The sequence below is a fragment of the Rhinolophus sinicus genome, chromosome 3, assembly GCF_057876585.1.
Source record: "Rhinolophus sinicus isolate RSI-liver-muscle chromosome 3, RSI-T2T, whole genome shotgun sequence".
In the NCBI taxonomy this organism is placed as follows: domain Eukaryota; kingdom Metazoa; phylum Chordata; class Mammalia; order Chiroptera; family Rhinolophidae; genus Rhinolophus; species Rhinolophus sinicus.
Genome location: NC_142503.1, coordinates 101,819,651 through 101,834,376, shown reverse-complemented (window position 1 = coordinate 101,834,376; position 14,726 = coordinate 101,819,651).

The following is a 14,726-nucleotide window of genomic DNA, read 5'->3' as shown; positions in this document are numbered from 1 at the left end:
AAATGAGACAAGGTACTCAGAGGGAAAGAGGCAAAGTAGGAACATGCAGTTGGATGGGTAGCTCAACCTATGATATCACTTAAGTTACAACCCAATTCTTTGGGGGAATTGAGAGCAATGGCCCTTGTCTTACAAATCTTTGTAAAACCAGAAATGCAACTCTAGAAGCAATTCAAAGCCCACCTATTTTTACCATTCTCAATGCCTGAGGCTGAAGGGAAATATAGAAAATGAGGGTTTTTTGAAGCACAAAGTGCTGCTCTGGCTCCAAGACTCTTTGCCAAAGACAAACACAAAACTTAATTTTCTTTTCCATGTATATTAATAAGAAAAAGCCCTAGCCATCTGAATGAATAAACTTAATTTATTCCAACTGTTATAGATTAGTAGGATTTTGCCTTATTGTACCTGTCTCATGGCTGAAATTTAAAAAATGAAACTATCAGGTCTCTGGTTGTGTCTGTCTACATATATGTGTATGTATGTCTACCTCCAGGGGATATTATTAGAATTGATTTGTAAAGAGCTCTTTTAATTGACTTTAAGGAATTAAGCACTTATATTTGAAAATTCTCAAAAATTGAAATTAACCCAAATGCTTTTCAGGATCACATGATCTGGGAAGATACTTGATATTGAAGCTGACTTTGACTTTGGTTTGATTAAGTAGGCATATCTTTAGAGTTATCAGAATTAAGTATAATACTTTTATTCTATCTGGATTTATTAGTCAAATAAATTCATGTTATCTCTGTTGCAAAATTTGTCAGCAAGGAAAATAATAATGAACTTTTCATAAGTATCTAAACATAATTATTGAAAACAAGTAAAATAAATAGATGTAGATGGAATAAAAAGGTTTTCAACAATATTTGTCTTTTATGGTATGCCTACTTAAATAGTTTCCAGGGGTGACCAGTTAGCTCAGTTGGTTAGAGCGTGGTGCTAATAAAACCAAGGTTGTCAGTTCAATCCCCGCATGGGCCACTGTGAGATGCGCCCTCCTTAAAAAAAGAAAGAAAGAAAAAATTAACATCAACAGAAATGAATGAATTAAAAAAAATAGTTTCCCAAAAAAATTTGCTAACTTGAAACCTTAGAGTTTTGTCAAATTAAGTTAAATGATGAGTCAAGTTAAATTCATTGACTATCTAGATAATTTTCAAATAACAAAAAATACTGAAATATTGATCATTAAATAAGTCTAGGTTTATCTACTTTTGACTCCTTATTACAGAGAAACTAGAAGATAAATTTGGATCTGTTAATAAATGTTTTGTGCTTTGTTAAGGAAACATGTTTCTAAAAATGATGAAATATATTTGCAATAAAATAATTTATGTTTCTAAAGATTATAAAACGTATTCATAAATTTATCAATCTAAAGAATACTGATGCTTACTTTTTAGTTGTCATTAGAAATTAAGGGTTCTAAGGGTTAAGAATTCTAATTAATAAAAATGAAATAATATTTATTTTCAGTTATTAAAAAATGTATAGGAGGAATGGACGGGTGGCTCACTTGGTTAGAGTGAGAGCTCTGGGCAACGGAGCTGCCGGTTTGATTCCCAAATGGGCCAGCGAGCTTCTCCCTCCGCAACTAGAATGAAGTCAATGAGCTGCCACTCAGCTCCCGGGTGGCCAGATGGCTCGGTTGGTTGGAGTGCAGGCTCTCAACCACAAGGTTGCCGGTTTGACTCCCACAAGGGATGGTGAGCTGCGCCCCCTGCAACTAACAACGGGCCACTGGACCTGGAGCTGAGCTGCACCCTCCATAACTAAGATTGACAGGACAACAACTTGACGTGGAAAAGTCCCGGTAGGACACACTGTTACCCAATAAAATCCTGTTCCCCTTCCCCAATAAAATCTTTAAAAAAAAAAAAAAAAAGTGTAAGATATGGAAATTCATCTTGGAGGACATTAAAAGAAAACAGTTTGTCCTAAAATAAGTTGGTTATTTCTGAATGAAATAAAAAAGACAAAGAAACAAACTGAAAAAGAACAAACAAACTGACAAACTAAAAAAGACAAGGAAAATTGTAGAAGGTTTTTAGAAAATGAACCTTGAGAAAGGAATTTTATGTGTGATCAAACTAAATAAAATTAAGATAAATTTAATTAAGTAACTGAATTTAAACATCAATAGTAAGCTGATGCAAAATTAGAGTTTGATTCTTTCTCTCTCTGTTAAAAGGACAGAGTTTTCCTGTACTATTGGTATTCTCTTAGTAAGTGATTATAAAGGAAAGCAAAGATCTTGTGTTTAATTAAAATTATTTCCTGTGCTCTGTATCATCAGGTCTTTGATTGCTTAGGTAAACTGAGTCTTCTTAGTATTTAAAGAGCTAAATTTTGCTTACAACTATTTAACTTTCTGTATTTGCCTGAGAAGTTATTAATTGTCACCATGACTAAATACCCTGTTTCCCCGAAAATGAGATCTAGCCGGACGATCAGCTCTAATGCGTCTTTTGGAGCAAAAATTAATATAAGACCTGGTCTTATATAATATAATATATTTACTATAATATAATATAATACCGGGTCTTATATTAATTTTTGCTCCAAAAGACGCATTAGAGCTGATGGTCTGGCTAGGTTTTATTTTTGGGGAAACACGGTAGATAACTATTTTTTGCACAGTGACCTATGATCTTATTTAACCAACTGCTCTGAAACTTTTGATATGATTAACAAGCTTTCCCTAAATTTAAAATTAGTCTTTTTCTTAACCTGAGAACAACTTTGATTTTCTTTTCAAAAGGATCCCTGAACATTTCAAAGGAAATGTATCTTTATAAAAGACAAAAATAAACTAATTTGACCTATTTGATATGCTAATATTACATGGGAAGCATTGACAAATAAGAAATAATCATTATGGTGGATTGCAGTTAGTCGGGGGTTGGTTGGTTGGTTGGTAGGTAGGTAGGTAGGTAGGTAGGTAGAGAAGCAGATGGCAGATTGCCATTTAAATAAAAATTTAAAAAAAAAGAAATAATCATTATGTTGTATTTATATGCATATATTATTGTTGTTAAAATAAATGTTCTGGAAATTATATAACATTTCTGAGAATCTACAATGTCCTGATACAATATTTTCACTTACAATGCTAGTTATCTTTAAATGTTGTGTGTTGCAGAGAAAAGCAAATTTCTTTGTTAATTACATTGTAATCAGATCTTGAATGATGTTATTTTAAATCTTTGTCATTTATAGAGAGTCATTGTTTTACTCTGATACTTTTTGCAAATATGTTTCATCTTCACAGAGATTAATGAAGAGGACTATGACACTTGCTCTAAAATACAGATTTCTGATAAACTTTCAGATCATACCTTTGAACAGGGTGAGGATGTAAGAAAAAATTGGATTCATAAAACTACTAACAAAAAGAGCAAGATCAATAAGAACTAATAACATACGACTGAATGAACTGATGAGGATGATGATAATTTTTGTATTTTATTTGAAATATTATTTGTTCTCTAATCTTTTATTTTTCTAGATATAAGAAAATCTCTTCTCTTAAGCTACCTATGTATTTGAGTAATTTGGTAAATTATACTTTGTGAGCAGAATTGAAATATTTATTTTTTTCCTCTCTACTTGATCCCTACAGAATTCAGAAACTCTTACTGAGTATTCTTATTTTCATGACAGTATTGTTACTTGCAAAACTTCAGTAAGAATCTGTTCTCCTTGTAGCAGAACACAATTACCAGGGCTTTGATTAGAATGGCATATTTGAGAGAAACATGCATAGACTCAGATATAACCAGGCAGATTTTAAGAATTAAGATTGATTTATGGAAACCAATAAAAACCTTTGGAAATATCAGCCTGGTGTCTTTCTTACATAGTTCCCAGCAGCCTTACCAGATGAGTAACAAAGGTCATTTCCTTGAAGGTACAGGAACCTCAAGATATTTTAGAGACCTCACATGAGAAGAACTTAACCCAAATCTATAGGTATTGCAGGCAATGTTTGATGACATGTCTTTGCCTTAACTTTCCTGGCCTCAAGAGTCCAATCTGAAGATTCCTTATGAAAAATTCCAGCAAAGCAGATTTAAAGAGCCTGTGTGGTTTATTACTATTAGTACTGCTCCTATGTAAATAACATCACAAATGTATTGAAACTGAATTTATTTGGCTAACAAATTAATTTTAATTTGCCTATCTTTGGTAAAAATGAGGGTGATTTTAGATAGAAAAATTGCATTTCAGTAATACATCTTTGTGGATATTAGATTCTTATGCTAATCATTGGCTTTTGAGGTTTTGTTCCAATCTGTAAACTGGACTAGATCCTGAATTCTAGTTTCCTCCAATATCTGGCTATGACTCTTCCAACTAATGTTGCTAATTTTTCTCCCATCCTCTGACTTGGAATCATTGAGAACTAAAACTGCCCTTTCCCCAAGGCGATGTGAGCTAAAATGGGACAACTTGATAATAGACTTCAGGGAAATCACCACAGCAGCTCATATTGGGACAATCTTTGTGCTCATTGCAGAAAGATCACCAGTGACATTCAAACTGCAGACCAGGAGAATCTATCAGACTGTCACTGCCTGCCTTCACTCCATCTGAAGATGGTTCAAGACAGATATCTAGAAATCTCAACTGGCTGCCTTCAGAACTCAGAAACTGGGATTATATAATCCGTTTCAATCATTAACTACTGTTTTTTGTTTGTCTCCATAGAGATGCTTCTTATTAAACATGTGATTACTTGTACCATAAGGCCTAATTTTGGGAGCCACCTGCACCATCACCTCCTGAAATAAGAGACAACCATTGACCTATTTTCAAGACTGAGACTTGTTTCTGAAATTGAGATATACGAATGTCTTAGTTGGTCCTTTCCTAATGCTTCAACCTAAAAATTGGCACAAACATTGAGCTGACTATAAATTCATATATGGCAAGTATGTCTGTAGCCCATATTCCCCCCTCCGAGGGGCATGAAGGACCCAAGGAAGGTATTGCCACCTTGGCATTGTAGGGGTTCAGAATGAGTCACCCCAAGATGTGTCTCTGTGGTATGCAGATTATTTTGCTCTAAAGACAACTGAGACCTTGTGGGCTCAAAAGAAACTTCTGCTCCCCCTTAACTGCCTAGAATAATTTAAATTAGGGACCTTGCCCATAAGAGTTATCACCAGAAATAACCTTTTTTTTTAAAACCTATCTATATGGCAGAGCAAACTAATCACTGAACATCTGCTCTTCTTATCATCCTGCAGTGACCTTCCTCCCTCTGAAGCCCTCAAGGCACCTGACCTCAGAATGCCATATAGACTTAATTTTCCCTGTTTTTGAACCTCTCATGTATGTAGGGTTCCCATGCATATGTATATAATTAAATTTGGTTATTTTCTCTTGTTAACCTGTCTCATGTAGATCTAATTATTAAACCAGCTGAAAGAACCTTGAGATTGAGGGACTTCAAAATATTTTGTTGGGACATATGAAGAAATGTCCAACCTCACTAACCATCAGAGAAATGCAAATAAAAACCACAATGAGATACCACCTCACCCCAGTCAAGATGGCTATCATCAATAAATCAACAAACAACAAGTGCTGGCGTGGATGTGGAGAAAAGGGAACCCTTGTGCACTGTTGGTGGGATTGCAGATTGGTGCAGCCACTATGGAAAACAGTTTGGAGGTATCTCAAAAATCTGAAAATGGAACTACCTTATGATCCAGCAATCCCACTCCTAGGTATCTATCCGGAGAAATCCAAAACTCCAATTCAAAAATCTTTACGCACTCCTATGTTTATTGCAGCACTATACACAATAGCCAAAACCTGGAAACAACCAAAATGCCCGTCAGTAGATGACTGGATTAAGAAACTGTGGTACATTTATACAATGGAGTATTACGCAGCCATAAAGAAGAAAGAAATCTTACCATTTGCAACAACATGGATGGACCTAGAGAACATTATGTTAAGTGAAATAAGTCAGAAAGAGAAAGACAAATACCATATGATCTCACTTATATGCGGAATCTAAAGAAAAGAATAAGTGAATGAACTAATCAGAGACAGTTTTGGAAACATGGAGGAAAAACAGAGGGTTGCTAGAGGGGCAGGGGTGTGGGGATAAAGGGAAGGTGAGAGGTTTTGAAAAATAGTCAGTAACCACAAGATGGTCATGGGGGTTTGAAAATTAATTTGGGGAACGTACAGAGGGATAGTGGATGGGGGGAGGGGGGTTCACACAGTGTGAGGGATATAAATGATAAACGTCTAAGTTTTGCTTTGTCTTGTGCACCTGAAACTAATATAAATATATATATATATTTTGTTTGTTTGTTTGTTGTTGTTGTTGTTGGATCTATATTTTCTGAGAGAAAAAAATTTTGATCAAAAGGGAGAAATGAGGAATAAAGAAATAAAATGGAGTCACTATAGCCTAGCCACTAAGTTACTAAAATCAAGAAAGTTGAGGCATGAGGAAATGATACTATTCTGGTTGTAACTGGCTTGAGAATTCAAACTTTTGAACTTTCCAGTCCTGAGTCAATGCCTGGATACACACCAAACCTCCAGAAAACCCTCTGCTTAACCCCCTGGAGGACTAAGAAAAGAATGTTCACATATCCTGATCATCTGACATGCATTATCCAGACCACTGGGCATATACAAGATTACTACTTTGGACCAATCCAGAAGCTAAGAAGGCAAGGCTGATTATTTTCAATAATGCCCTTTTTACTATAAAACTCTTAGCTTTTCTTTCTTCTTTGGAACACTCGGGGTGTAGCCTAGTTGTGTTTCTGGTTTGCAAACCCTAAAACCCTTGAATAAATCTTCATTTATTTCTAGTCAAAGCCTCTTAGACTCTTTTTGAGTTCACTTGACGAATGGAATCACATAGTATTTGTCCTTTTGTGATCGGCTTATTTCACTTAGCATATGTTCATCCATGTTGTAGCATATTGAAGAATTTTTAAGGCTGAATAATATTTCATTGCATATACCACATTTTGCTTATCCATTCACCCATTGATAGGCATTTGGGTTGCATCCATATTTTTGCTAGTGTGAATAATACTGCTATGAATATGGGTATATAAATATTTCTTTGAGACCTTGCTTTAATTTTTGGGGGTACTATGATATTGTGATTTATAAGATGCTCAAAATACAATTCTCAGACATATTTGATCTTTATCCACAGTTCCTGGCTCACAGCTCCCAAAACCCTTGGGATTTCCTGAGGGATAAGAGCAATGGGAACATCTTTTGTTATATTTGGTCTCTTGTGCTCAATTCCTGAAAATGCTTATCACTTTAAGGTGATATGGGTGTCTTGTTATACATAACGAACCCTTTCCACCACAACTGGGTTTATGTTAATAAAGGTGACTTTTGCAAAGCACCTAAGGATGGGGGCTAGTTGCCAGGAGAACCAACAATGAATAGAGGGTTGGAACTTACATGCATATACTCAGAAATGGAATTGCTGGACCATATCGTAATTCTATTTTTAATTTTTTGAAAAACTTCTCTACTGTTTCCCATAGTGACTGTATCATTTTACATTCCTACCAAGAGTACACAAATTCCAATTTCTTCAAATCTTCATCAACACTTGTTATTTTCTTTTACTTTTTTTAATAGCAACCATCCTAATGGGTGTCAGTTTTTTTAATTAAACTTTTGTATTTTGAGATAAGTATAGATTCACATGCAGTTATAAGAAATATTAGAGAGGTCCCCTTCATTTGGTTCTCACCCTGCAGTTTTCCCCAATGGTAAAAACTTAACAATGGTACAATACTCCCAACCAGAAAATTGACATTGACACAATCCACAGATCTTGTCAAATTTCAGCAGTTTACATGTTCAGGGTAATCTTTTTCAAACAATCAAATCTGATCATGTCACTTACCTGTTTAAAGCATTTCTAAGGATATTCATTGAATCATTGTTTAATTAGTAAAAAATAAATTAGAAACACCCAAATGTTCAGCAATAGAAAAATGGTTTAACAGAGTACATCATATTCATATAATAGACATACAATGCAGCCATTAAAAAAAATGTAGCAGCTGTATATGTACTGATGTAGACTGGTTCCTATGGTCCATTAATTTCCTACTGAAAAGAGCCAGATGCAGAATAGTGAGTACCTTTTGGGTATGAAGCCAGAAGTAGAGAAGGATAGGTAAGATATTGGCCACAGTGCTTGTCTTTGGAGAGAAAAAAGCTATAGGCTGAAATTCAGAAATAAGATGAAGATTGTCACCACACAGCAGCTTAACCGTTTGTTTCCTTGAACCTGTCCCCAAAGAAAGGAGAGTCTGTAAGATGGATTCTTTCAGGGACTTTGCTAAACCTTTGTGTTTGCACCTTATGCCTCCCTGTTTAGTCCCAGAAAGATGACTGGACAGTCAATGACGAGTAAGATTCCTCATGGAAGGAAAAATTCAAGCCAGATGCAGTTGTGGGGACCAACAGGAGAACCCCGGGGTTCACAGAGGTGGGCACAGCCCCCCACCTTCCTCAGGCTAAGGAAAGCCTCAGCCTCTGTGGCTGCATTCCTTCCCAGAACCTGCAAGGGAAGTGATTCAATGAGGTGCTCTCCCATCTATTCATATGCATATAGGTTTTGTTCCTTGGGGGGAAGTTGAGACTTATGGTCCAGCTGCCTGCAGGCAAGGGTGATTGACTCGAATCAGTTTCCTATTATGATGTATAGGATTCACAGATCTTGACATTAACAAGCTTTATCTCCTTTACTTCCCTACCAAACTAATAAAAACGGATGCGAGGCCTGATTCAGGGCTTCCAGTACTTGAGACTGGGGGTCCCTTGGTCTGACCTAAACTCTATTCATGGCTACTGTCTTTTCTTAACCCTGCGCCGCCCTCCTTGCTCCCCACAACTCTCCTCGCGTGGGATGCAACAAAAGATCTCTTCACTCTATCTGTTTTGCAGTGGTTCTCAAACTTTTTGGTTTCAGAATCCCTTTACACTCCTAAACCTTATTGCGGATCCCAAAGCATTTTTGTCAATGAGGGTTATTAGAAATTAAAGCTAAGAAACTTTAAAAATATGTATATATTAATTCATTTAAAAATAACTATCATAAATCAATTATATGTTAATATAAAGATTTTTTATGACAAGTAACCATATTTAAAAAAAAATTAGTGAGAAATATGGCTTTGTTTTACATTTTTGAAAATCTCTTTAAAATAAATAAATGGAGTCACTATAGTTAAGCTGCTAAATTACTAAAATTAAGTAGGCTGAGTCATGAGGAAATGATTCTACTTGTGCTTTAACTAGCCTGGAAACTTAAATTTTTGTATTCTCCAGTTATGCCTGGAGAATATGAATTCTACAGAAAGATAACCCTCTGATTGCCCCCTGACGGACTTAGTGAAGAACGTATCCAGACTGCCTGACATCAGTATCCAGACCACCAGACATTGAAAGATTATCATCTTGAAGCTAAAACTGCAGGACTGATTCTTCTCAAGAATGTACTTTTCACTATAAGAACACTTAGCTTTTCCTCTTCAGAACACTCTGGATATTGCCTATGTGTGTTTCTGGTTTGCAAACTCTAAGACCTTTGAATAAATTTTTGTCATTTGTTTCTAGACAAAGCCTCTTGATTCATTTACTCTTGGTCAACATTCTCATATCTTCTTCTGCATTCAATCTGTTGCAATGTATTTTTTTGGATGAAGTATGTAAAGAAAATTCAGCATCACAAAGATAATGTAGTTAATAGCCTTTTGGGGATATTTGTTGACAGCACATCAAAATTCAAGAAGTGGAAGTTTCTTAAAGGTTAGTTGCAATGTAGACTCTGAAACCATAGCAATGACATCTTCATACTCTGTTACATTAATATCTATTGTTTTATCTTGCATTTTGAATGAATATTTTAAGTGTGCCTGATTTTATAACATGCATTTGTCATTTGGAAAATATTGATTGAGTTTAGCAAACCTTCCAAATTTTAACACATTTCATTATACAATATTGAAAAAAAATCACATTTGTTACTGTCAACTACTAATCTTGTCAGTGAAGTCTTTAAGTATTAGTAAAAGAGAAAAGAAAAACACAGTAGTTTTCCTCTCTACTCACAACACTTCTCACACCAAATGTGTGGGGTTCTTTTCCCACATCAACCAATTCTCTGGACACCAACTGGGGTTCCTACAATTCAATTCTGACACTAACAGACTCCACAGATTAAGGGCTCAGTCCCAAGACTGCCCCCCACTTCAGATGCCAGCCGCAAGTATCAGGTTGTCACCTGTATTTCTGATTAATCAGTTATAAACCTGGGGTTCCCATGACCCCCTTTTAAGGTTTGATAATTTGTCATAATGGCTCACAGAACTTAGAGAAACACTTACATTTGCTGGTTTATTATAAAGGAAAAAAAGATACAGATGAGCAGCTAGATAAATAGGTACATAGGACAAGATCTGGCAGGGTCCTGAGTGCAGGAGCTTCCATCCCCATGGAGTTGGGGCATGTTACCTCCCAACACCTGAATATTTTCACCAACTCAGAAGGTCTCTGAACCCCTTTGGTTGGGGTTTTTATGGAGACTTCATTGTGTAGGAGGTATTGATTAAACAATTGGATATTAGTGATTACGTCAATCTCCAGCCCCTCTCTCCTCTCAGAAGTGGGAAATGAGGCCAAATATTTGGTCATGATTGGTTCCTCTGGCAACCAAGCCCCATCCTTCAAGTGTCACCTCATCAGCATAAACTCAGGTAAAGTTGAAAGGGGCTTATTATAAATAACACAAGACACTTCTCTTACCCTACCACTCAGGAATTTCCAAGCGTTGTAGGGGCTCAGGAACAAAGAGGAAGACCAAACACGTATTTCTTATTATATCACAATATCACGACTAAGAAGCTGTCAAGCTTACAATGGTGGATACAAGTATTCCAAAATTCTAACTTTTACCTGAAAACTCAAATTTTACTATAAGTAACAAATACTGTCAGTTGTTTTTCATGGAGTGACAGGCTCACTTCATTTATTTTTGAGAAAATGTGTGCCAAATATCAGTCTCCATCACCATTGTTTTGCCAACAAAAGAAACATGCAAACCTGTAGAGAATACAGAGTGCCAAAAAAGTATATACATATATTAAGAAAGGAAAAATCTGTATTAATTGTAATACTTAATATATACTGGTAACAAAAGATGAATACAAGTCATGTTTGACTTCTGCAATTACAAGAGGTGCATCAGCGTCCAGACACTTCTGATTACAGCAAACCACTGCTTGAGCAACGTTAACCAAACTGTCCACTTGTATGCATTATTTTGGCACCTCTGGTATTTTTGAGTTTATTTGAGCCAAATTGACAACAATTTCCGGGAAGCAAAATCTCAATGGACTGAGAAAATGCTCTGGAGAATGACAGTTTTACAGCTTATTTAATACATTAGAATAAAAAGAGGAGACATAAAGGAGGATTACATGAAATCCACTGGTGGTAGATTAGGGAGACAGGAGAAAGCAAAGTGGGGAAATCTCTGGGATTGGATTAAAAAGTAAAAGGAAAGAGAAACATATTTCTTTTATATAGGTGGGTACAGGACAATTAACATTTTACAGCACACAGAGTTGGTATTAGGGCAACAAGATAATAATGAGGGGTTCTATGGTCTCATGCTTTGGTGGGAGGTTGTGCCCTGTGGAATCTGGAAAAAGGGAATTACTCTGACATTTCAAAGGTATGTTATCTTAGATGCAAAGAGACAGCAGATAGGCTCACTTAAAGAAAGATTGACCTTTGTCAAGGAAGCTACAGGCTTAAGCTGTGACTACACCCCACGAACAGCTTTTAGTAGGAATTTTTATGTTCAGAACATCCCCTGTGATTACTTTCAGTCTCTGAGTTTGCAGGGCCTGCCATGCAGGCATCCCCTGAGCTTGTCAGGTTCAGTATGTGGCCCCTTTTTCGTCCACAGTTTGTCAGTCTTTCTTTCAAGTGAAAATGGTGTTCCATGAAAGAAAAAGCTAGTTCAGCTGGCAACTCAGAGTCCCATGAGTGATTTTCCTTGAGACAACAAACATCCTTTGGTAAGCAGCAGAAGTACTTCTCCATTTCTTACACAGAGTATTAAAAACAAAGACATGTACTACTCACAGAATTAGATTTTTTTTTTTTTAAAGATTTTATTGGGGAAGGGGAACAGGACTTTATTGGGGAACAGTGTGCACTTTCAGGACTTTTTCTCCAAGTCAAGTTGTTGTCCTTTCAATCTTAGTTGTGGAGGGTTCTGTTCAGCTTCAAGTTGTTGTTCTTTCAGTCTTAGTTGTGGAGGGCGCAGCTCAGTTCCAGGTCCAGTTGCTGTTGCTAGTTGCAGGGGGTACAGCCTACCATCCCTTGCGGGAGTCGAACCGGCAACCTTGTGGTTGAGAAGACATGCTCCAACCAACTGAGCCATCCGGGAGCTCAGCGGCAGCTCAGCTCAAGGTGCCATGTTCAATTTTAGTTGCAGGGGGCGCTGCCCACCATCCCTTGTGGGAGTCGAGGAATTGAACTGGCAACCTTGTGGTTGAGAGCCCGCGCTCCAACCAACAACTGAGCCATCTGGGAGGCAGCTCAGCTCAAGGTGCTGTGTTCAATCTTAGTTGCAGGGGGCAGAGCCCACCATCCCTTGCGGGACTCGAGGGATTGAACTGGCAACCTTGTGGTTGAGAGCCCACTGGCCCATGTGGGAATCGAACCGGCAGCCTTCGGAGTTAGCAGCACGGAGCTCTAACCGCCTGAGCCACCGGGCCAGCCCACAGAATTAGATTTAATAACATTAATACTTTCTACTGCTCCATCAAGGACATTTACAAGTGAAACTTTTTTTTTATTGCAAATACATGGAAATAAAGAATACAGTGGCTACTAGTACACTTTGGTGTGTCAGGGAGCAAAAACTTTTCCTTTACCCACTCAGGTTCAGAATCTGGGAGCCTGTGAATTAAACTAACAAAAGACAGATTAACAGGAGAAAAGGCATACCATTTTTATTAATATTTACATGCATGGGAGTTCACAGAAAAGAAGTGAAACTTAAAGAAGTGGTTAGACTTGGGGTTATATACCATTCTAACAAAGGAAAGGTTATTTGGGTTTCAAGGCACAATAAACCGTGGGGAAGTGGTTAGGAAATATATGAAGGAACTAGTGGAAGATGTGGGTTATTTTAGTAAGATCTGTCTATGCAGACTCATCTTGGTGTCTACTCTCCATCCCCAGTGACAAGAGTTGCTCTTCCCTTCCTTGTCCTGGGGGCAATACCTTCACAAAAGGAAATTGATGCCCTGCTTTTATGAGCTAAAGGGAAGACAAGGAACTCTTCCTGAATCTGTTGATTCTCAGTTGCCTTCAGGTCAAAATAGTCCTTGTGCCAAGTGGCATGTTTTGAAGGGCCTATCGTGGCTCCTTCAGGTGCCACTGCTTTAATTTGTGTTGAGGCGCTAACAATTTTATCCACCATTGCTTTTGAGTGATCAGGCCAATAACATAGTGAAAAGGCAAATAACGTCTCAGTGGTACTGTGAAAATAATTTTGACCTTGTGGATCTTCTGAAAGGATCTTGGAGACCTCCAGATCCACGGCCACCTTGGAAAACTGCTCTACTGTATTGTGTTCCTTATTTGTTTACCTTTACCAACAAAGACAATTTTATTTTCTTGTTTTTTCTTGTTTTTCCCCCTTCTTCCACCTCCGCCGCCCCCCTCTGGTTCAAGCCGTTGTTCTCAGCCTAGTTGTGTAGGACACAGCTCCCTGGCCCCTGCTGGTATCATGAGCCTTGCGCTCCCCCGGCTGAGGCAGCCGGTCGCTGGTTATCGATCAACGGCCAGCCACTCATGGCAGCACACGGCAGCACACGGCAGCACACGGTAGCCCATGGTAGCCCATGGTAGCCCATGGTGGCACACAGCAGCTCACTCCGACCTCTAGCTGCTCACTGCAGCTGAGCTCCAGACAGAGCTGTTGTTCACAATCTTAGCTGTAGAAGGCACAGCTCACTGGTCCATGTGGGAATCGAACTGGTGACCTCGGTGTTAGGAGCACGGCGCTCCAACCACCTGAGCCACCGGGACGGCCCTCAAAGACAATTTTGAAGCATCCCTCCCAAGCCTCCTACTGCCAAGGATAAAATACGAATGCCTTGGCATAAGATCCCAAACCCCATGTGACTGGTCTTTCCCTCCCGGCCTCCTGCAGACTCTCACCCCACATCAGAACACCAGCCATGCTAAGGGAGTTGCTTGGTATTACCAGAATGTATTTACATGTGTTGCTTTCCTCCTGTCCATCTCCATTTCCTCCCAAGCATTCTTTAAGCCCCAGCCCCACAGTCATCTTTCCTGACTTCCCAGAAAACAAGGCTGGTGCCACAGACCCCAGTGAATGTCTGTGGATGCCCAGGTGGGGCAGGATGGAGTGCCATCCGCCAAGCATCTTCCTGGGCCTAGTCAGCGATAGGCTATTTAATGCCACATCTAAAAATCTGGGCAAGGCAATGGGGCAGAGCTGGGGAGAGGTGAAGCCTGCCGGAAACTCTGGAGGGTACCATGGAGGAAGCCCACCCCTTTCTGTTGCCAAGGGTCTGGCTCTCCCTGTGCTTCAGGGAGTGGGTATTGGGGACGGTCCTTGTGAGTAGCCACAGGGGACCCTAGAGGGACAGGCC